At 36.3% G+C, this 8,081-nt stretch overlaps 1 pseudogene; it reads right to left on the bottom strand.

Annotated features, from left to right (window-relative positions):
• Positions 1–3,092, bottom strand: part of LOC101576421 — a 21,177-nt pseudogene extending 18,085 nt beyond the window's left edge.
• Positions 3,093–8,081: the final 4,989 nt, after the last annotated feature.

The raw sequence follows: 8,081 nt of genomic DNA, 5'->3' as shown, positions 1-8,081 counted from the left end.
AAGGAGAAGGAGAAGGAGAAGGAGAAGGAGAAGGAGAAGGAGAAGGAGAAGGAGAAGGAGAAGGAGAAGGAGAAGGAGAAGGAGAAGGAGCCCTGGAGATAGCTCAGTAGAATAAGCACCTTCCTGGCAAGGACAGTGTCTTGAGTTCAATCCCCAGTACCACTAAAAAGCCACAAAAAAAAGTAAAACAACAACAAAAGGATTGCTTAAAAGGGGCTGGGAGATAGCTCAGTTGAATGAGTACTTGCCTGGTAAGCACGAAGGCCTGAGTTCAATCCCTGGCTCAGCAAAAAAGAAGAAGAAGAAAAAAAAAAAGCCCTGGCTCAGCAAAAAAGAAAGAAGAAGAAGAAAGAAGAAGGAGAAGGAGAAGAAGGGGAAGAGGAGGAGGAGGAAGAGGAAGTGGAGGAGGAACAGGAGGGGGAAAAGAAAATAAGGATAGGAAAGAGGGAGAAAGAGGAAGTAATTGTTAAACTTTGGCTACTTAAATTTCAAAAATATTATGTGAATCAGCTCCTAGAAAGTGTAATCTGGTAATTCAGTCAAGATAAGAACACCCACTGCTCTTGCTTACTGTGATTTCTTCATATAAGCTAATTCTTCTGTGGGATATGGCATAAACATCCAATTAGAGAAGTGTAATATGTGACTTGTCCTGGAATTCCTCAGATCTTGCATGTCAAAAATTGATGTTTATTTACATAGCAATAAAAAGATAAATTGATACATAATGATGTTTTTGAGACAAGGTCTCACTGTGCATTTCAGGCTGGCCTTGAGTTCACTATACAGTTGAGACTGGCCTCAAACTCATGGGTATTCTGTCTCAGTCTCTGGAATGCTAGGATTATAGGAATGAACCACCACATCCAACTAATAATAGTTTAGTAAACTAAAATATTTTAAATATATAATTGCAATCCAATGATATAAAACATTTCTTAAATTCCAAATTTTATAAGTGATCGTACTGGCCAGAATTAGAGAATTATCAAGAAATTACCTTGTGGTTCTATGGCCATCAAATGAATTTATTGTCTATATCACAGATGATAGGATGGGAAAATGCTGTTTTAAAAATCTCATTATTTTCTAAATTTACACAAGTGGATTTTCTACTTTTAGCTGATAATAAGAATTATAAGCTATCTCCCAAAGCATGATTGGCTAGTGTCACATAACCAGTTCATTTTATTAAAGCATGGTCTTTAAATTACAAACCTTAAATTATGTGCAGTTGTTACAATGATGTACAGAATTTCAACAAGTCTGAAATATATTGGTTGCCTTGCATAAAAGATGTTAATATTTCAAAGGAAATTAAAGCTAGCCACTATTATCTACCAATAAAATATTCTTTCATTAGATAAAATGGATTACTGCTATCTTAAGCTAACATACGTACTGAAGCATTCAAACAATAAAATTGTTTTGGAGTGACTTTAAACAGACCTCTTTTGAAACAATTACAATAAAAATTGAAAAGTAATTTTCTGTGATATGAGTAAAAGTTATAAAATGTTTAATTAAGTATGCTGGGATAGAAGAAATAAAACTGGATGGCAGATAGATGCAGCCATACTTGTCACTCTTGAAGGGGAATTTGAGGGGGAAATGTTCAACTGTCCATGCTTTTCTGCATTAAAATTAGAATGCAGAAATTCTGCAAGGCAGAATTTGGTTGCTTTTTATTCAAAGCAAAATATAGACATAAAATATAGAAACAATTACAGATATTGTCTGCACATGGTCAGTAGGTATGTAATGATTACACTACAAAGATCTAAAATTAATCACATTTTTATAGTCACGGGCATAAACTATGTCTATAAAGAAAGAGAACTCATTAGAATAACTCCTAAGTCTAGGACTGGACTACAAACTAAAAGACAAGGCTGAAGTATCTTGACAAGCCAGAAAATAAGAAAGTGCTCAACAGACCTTATTGGACAAATAGGTACTAGAAATATGTGGCCCAATCTTAAAGACCTAGACACAAACTTGAAATTTCAAGAAAAGGCTTACTATGTGTCAAGGCAGATTTCAGCAGAAAGATGCCGACTTAAACATAGTCCAGCAGAATACTGAACTCCTAAATACAGGGATAATCTTACAAATTTCTGAAAAGAGAGAGAGAGAAGACCAACAAAGGGAAAATATGAGGCTGCTACCAGACCTCTTACCTAAAACACCTGAAATTGGAAAATACAGTTTGAAGAAAGGGATATTATTCTTGGAAGTTTTTGCCTAGTAAAGCATTTATAAATATATGTAGAATAAGTATGACAGAATACATTAAATTCACTACATGGTGAGCACAAACCCCATAAGTTCCTGAAGATAAAGGGGGTGGTAAGAGGTTTATTAGCTGCAGCTGAGAAACAGAGCATATGAGTTAATTTGCAAAGCAGTATTCTCCCCCAAACAAAACAATCAGGGACTTTTATTTCAAAAATCCATACATATTCGTTTAGGATACATGGGAAGCCACAATCTTGAGCATGATCATCTGAAAGTCATGAGTCATCTGGTCTACAAGGAAGATGGTAGACACAAACACTTGTGGGCATAGAATATAGTACTAATCAGCAAATAGTACTCTAGGTCATCTAACAGAATGATTCAGTGTCCCTTGTCTAGTCCCTATAAGTTTCTCCATAGGGTTTTAGTTGAAAGAAAAGAAAGAACAACTTTGAACATACATTAAAAGGGTCAGCCACAACTCACCACCCTCTTCAGGAATTTTCCTACAAAAGTATCTGCCTTCTTTACTGGATCAAGAAGCACAGCTACGTTCCAAAGTTTCAAATCAATAAACATATCAACTATCACAGCTGGAGCATCCTGAGGGGATGGGGAGAGGCTAAGGGACAAACTATTCTAACAAATGAAAAAATATTAAAAAGTGATAACAAATAAGAAAAAAGAATGGGCAAAGGGTCCCGTGACAATGTAATCCAGAATTTTCATTTTCTACACATGTCCAAGGGACTCTATTAATTCCTACCAAAATACCAAAAGAGTTGAACTGTTAAAAAGTTAACAAATTTACCACTATTGCTTTCATGTTTCCAGACTTGTTCAATTGTTTCCATCGCGAGATAATAAACTGGGAAGCAAAAATGATGTATCACTCTTTCTGGGCATTTGTCCTTGTAAATCACTAATTTTTTTTAGTTTGTACAACCAGAAGTTCAAAATTATTTCCTTGCTGAGGCTAATAAAATTCACAATCATTCCTGTCAATTGAACTTCATCATAGAAAACATTAAAATGACTATATTCATTAAAGAGCTTTATTGTTCTTCTGTTCTTGCTTCTTAATGAGTATATTTTACTAATTTAAGCTTTGCAATTAAGTTTATAATACCCAAATGGTATTTTCTAAATCACTTTATATAAAGTTTTTAAATAATTATTAATATTTGAAATCCATGGCTGTTGATAAATGATATTTACTAGGAAACTCATATTAATAGAGCTATGGTTTAGAAAAAACAATTCTGATGGCAGTATAATAATGAACTGTAGACTCAAGACATGTTGGGTACATGTATCAATTCCCTACCATAAATATAAATATCATATATTGTAATTTTTTTAAATTAACTGGAACAATATGATATAATATGATACATTTCATGGCCTATTAACTATTTTGGTTATCAGAGCATAGGGGACCAAAACACACATACTGAAAAACTGACTGTAGGAGGCTAGAATGTTCTACCCTAAAATATACTTCTATGGTATAAAGATTATTTTGATCTGGTTATTTTTAGAAACTATAGACCCAGAATAAATTTTGCAAATTTTTGTACATCTGTAAAGGAGCCCTCCATTTGTAAGTGTGTTTCCCTTCTAGCATTAGGAAGAAGACTAAATTATCACATTCTATAGTGGATAAAGAGGCCAATCTAAAAGATTCCCTGGCCACTAATCCATGTGTGGGCTTCCCTACAACCTCTCCCCTTTGTTTCAGTGAACAGTGGCACTTAAGCTAACATTCAAAGCTGCATCTTAGTTCCCTGGGTATCTCTCATGTGCACTGAGGTGGATGCACCATGAAAACTGATTTTCTCTTATTAACCTGTCTTCTGTGTAGGAGTCCATTCCACCAAGAACTGGAAGGAGAGGGGAAAATCTAGCCTTTATCCCATGTGGAGCTGCAATTTGTTGAGGACTTACTATGATGTGGTCCAGGCTTTCAGCATATGTGCCTATCTTCTGTCATTGCTACAGCACCCAGACAGGTTTTGGGATGAGTCTGAGTGAGTAAGTGGCTACAGAATGGAGGCACAGTCCGATCCCCAGAGTGCTACCTGACCTACAGCCTCTTTAAGTGGTATGTCATAGAATTTCTGAACTAGTAATTTTATTGTACTACAGCTGACTTTAAAAATAGACTGCATTTCTTTCAGGAAAAGAAATACGTTATTAGTGGCATTGGAAACTACCATTGGCAGTTAATAAAAGGAAACAGTAACTACCATACACTTGTGGGCAGATGAAAGAGTAAGCAAAAAATGATCAAATGTACCAAAATTCCCAATCTGATCTTATTATGTAGAATATTCCATGTGATAAATACTACTAATTCATCAATTTTCATTACTAATTATTGTTCTTTTTAGCAGTTGTTTGACATCTGTTAAAATATCTTGCAAAATTCATTACCCTGAAGGTTTTGTTAGAATTGATCTCCATGTATTCACAGCAGGACTGCCTTTTTATCAAATTGAAGCTTCAGAACCAAGTTTTGTATTAAAATTTTATCTTAGTATTTTGAAGATAGTAAAAATGAAAACAAATGAACACATTTGCATGGAGGAAGCTTTTCTCTCCCTTGCTCTCCTCTCCCCCATTCTTCCTGTGAAGTACCAGAATCAACATCCCTTCTCATCTCAATGAAATCACCCAGTGTGCATAACTGATATCATTCACAAAGAAACATGCACCTCATCACTAGAGCTCTCACTCCTTATCAGGATGTTCTCATCTGAAAGACGAGGATGTTGGAAGCCAGGCTTGTTTTATGTGGTCAGATCAAGAAGAAATAAAGAGAAAGAGAGTGCTTGGGGTGGGTAGGGTGTGGGGCACCAGGGCGTCATTCCAGTTTGTTTAAGCTTTACTTACCTGTGGTCTATTAAGATCTAATTTCTTATGTGTTTTACCTGATGGCAAGCAAAGCAGCTGAACGTTATATTTCTTTGTAATGCTAACATCTCCTTGCGCAATTTAAAATTAAACCTTTTATTAGCCCAGGAAAGGCTGGGACAGGAAACAATAGCAGCTCAGGGAGAGTAATTATTTCTGCTCTATTGTGTAGGATGTTTGAGCTTTTGATTAGTTGTACTATACACTACTTAACCAATCTTAACCATGATTAACAATACATGAGAAGTTTTTATCCTACCAGCAAGCCACACACCCCTGAAACATTGGTTTTATGTGTTTCTTGGTGACTTAAATCTCATTTTAAAAAATACCTCTCATTTTCTGGGGTGTGTTTGAAAATGACTATGCCATCAACAGCAAGGAGTAGTTAGCAGCAGGCAGGGCAAGAGGGAATCACTATAAAATGGATGCAGAAAACTGTGGGCTGTACACCATTAAGTGTTCCCAGTGTGATTCTAATGAGCTTACGATGGCCTCACCAAATTACTGTTTCTACTTCAGCCCAGTAAATTACAGTATGTCCAAATTAAATCAGTGTGACTCCATAGAAACCAGTGTTCATCAAGCTCCACATTTGTAAGAATTAAAAGAATCATGCTTAATCACATTTAACCATATCCATCATCTCACGAGTATAGGCTTACTTACATCTCCCAAATAGTTAGGATATACAAATACATAAATGTGAGCAATTTTATTTCATTCCTTATTTGGCCCAAGTGCAATTCTTACTCCATTATGGATCATTCCAAATCACTTGCGATGTGACAACCAAAGATATATTCCAGTTCAACAACCTTAATTAAGTGGTAAGATTGTCATCATTGCTTCTGTATACATACATACATTTGTTATTAAATATGTGTAGCTTTTACTTTGACTTTAAAGTATCGTAAAATCTGGGATTTGGAAAATTACATATTATTAGATAACAATAATGTGTGCATGTTGGACTAAAAATATTCCTTAAAAGCTTGGACAAGTCACTACAAAATGTGTCATCTGCTGTTTGAATGAATGGCTACATTGCATACATAGAATAAACTGCTACGAGGTGTAGATGGACTTTGAAGAATGAAAGATAAATGCTATTAAGCTTTGTACTGGGAGAAATAAAAGGTAAAGAAAGTGGGATAATTACTACTTTCTATCACTTCACATAGTGGCTATGCCAGGCAATTCAGAATTTAGATCTTCCTGTCAAGAGTTAAAGGAACACTACAACATTTACCAAGTTTGATTTTCAGTCTCTGAATAATACTCATTGTTACACAAACACTTGGTTTTGGCTACATAGGTTAAAAAAAGTAATAATAAAGCCCAGAAGAACAGTTAAATAGAATTAAATCTTACTTTTCATTTTCTAAAACCAGACTGAATAATCCTGGACCACTAATGTATTAATTGGTTATCATGTTACTGGGAAACCAAGCTACTTAATTTATATCTTGAAATAAAACTGCTCTCCCAGTTCCCGCAGAATGGAGCCGTCTTCCCGGCCAGCCCCCTCTCACCTTGCTCAAACCTTTCTGCTTTTCACAGACCTCAGCTAAACAACAGGATTTTATACAGTTTGAAATAAACAATCCAGGTTCTCATTCCTAAAATGGAAGGCAACACGGAGCTGGTTCAGAAGTTGGCATTGCGTGTTGCTCGCATGTGAAGCATCAGCGCTGATTAGCAGGGACAGCAGATCGGAAAACCATGAAGCACTTCTGAAACCTTGATAGGAAGTGACTCTCTGGATGCAGATTTATTGACACTGACAGCATCTCGTTTTCCTTGAGGTTTTAAACAGTGAAAGTACCTTGGACATGGAAAAACACAGAAACCAAGCAACAACAACAACAAAAAAAAAAAACCAGTAGTTCAGAGGGACTGAAAGTCCAGCTTGTAAAAGAAGCTACGTGCACAAGTGAAGAGGGGGATAGGGAGACACACAGATAGGAAAAGAGGAATGGAGGGACAGAGGAATGTCGAATATAAATAGTGCTTTCAGTAGAGTCTCTTAAAAATAAATTCCCTATATACATTTTAAATGTTTGCAAAAATCCAGTTCTTAATTCATCTACTTTTTATTTCAAAAAGGAAAGCCTTTAACCTTCTGCAATATTAACAGGATCTTTTGTGAAACATCCTCTCACAGTAACTTTTTCCATATTAGCCAAGGAAAACTAATGATATAAAAGTGAATCTCCTCTGCAAATTTTTTTAAAGTGAAAGGAAGAAAATCAAGAATGACCCTAAAGCACAACACATAGCAGTCTTTCCAAATGCCAAAGTCTTGACATTTTGTTAAGAAAGAAAGAGATCTCTAAGTCTTCCCATATTTATTTGTGGTTAAATCAGAAACTTAGTCACTGAATGGCTGAGTTACAAGAAAATCTCAGTCCTGTAATTCAATCTTCCCAATATGGCCAAACACTCCATTTACTGACACCACAAGGGGCATAGCTAGAAATCACACTCAGCATTAGCAATGAAGAGCCCCTGTTTAATCCAGGGCCAGAGACTGTTCATCCTCATTCCAGTGCCATGCTCCCAGGAGGATACATATCCCTGGGTGTGAGTGATCCTTGTATGCCAGGAAATCAGGAGGTGCTCTCTGGCTCTCACCTCATAACTCACACTCCTCCAACATAATGTTTGCTCCAAGGGCATGATTTCTTGCATCCTTCATGGTTCTTCTGTCCTGGTAACTAGACTGGGAATGAGCAGAACTTCAGCCGCACCTTCAGTTTGGAAATGACTCTCTAGATAATGCTGTCCTTATCTGCATGCTGCACAGAGACATCCATGGACCTCCCAACCGGCTTCGTGCCACCACATATAATCTAAGGCAGAGCTAGTGTCAGGGGAAGCTCAAAGGCTAAGCACTGCAGAAAGATAGATGATAGCACTGTTGG

This window comes from Octodon degus, unplaced genomic scaffold (assembly GCF_000260255.1).
Source record: "Octodon degus isolate 3935 unplaced genomic scaffold, OctDeg1.0 scaffold00152, whole genome shotgun sequence".
Classification (NCBI taxonomy): domain Eukaryota; kingdom Metazoa; phylum Chordata; class Mammalia; order Rodentia; family Octodontidae; genus Octodon; species Octodon degus.
The sequence above is the reverse complement of the archived record's forward strand: the minus strand, read 5'-3'. Positions and strand labels throughout refer to the sequence as shown.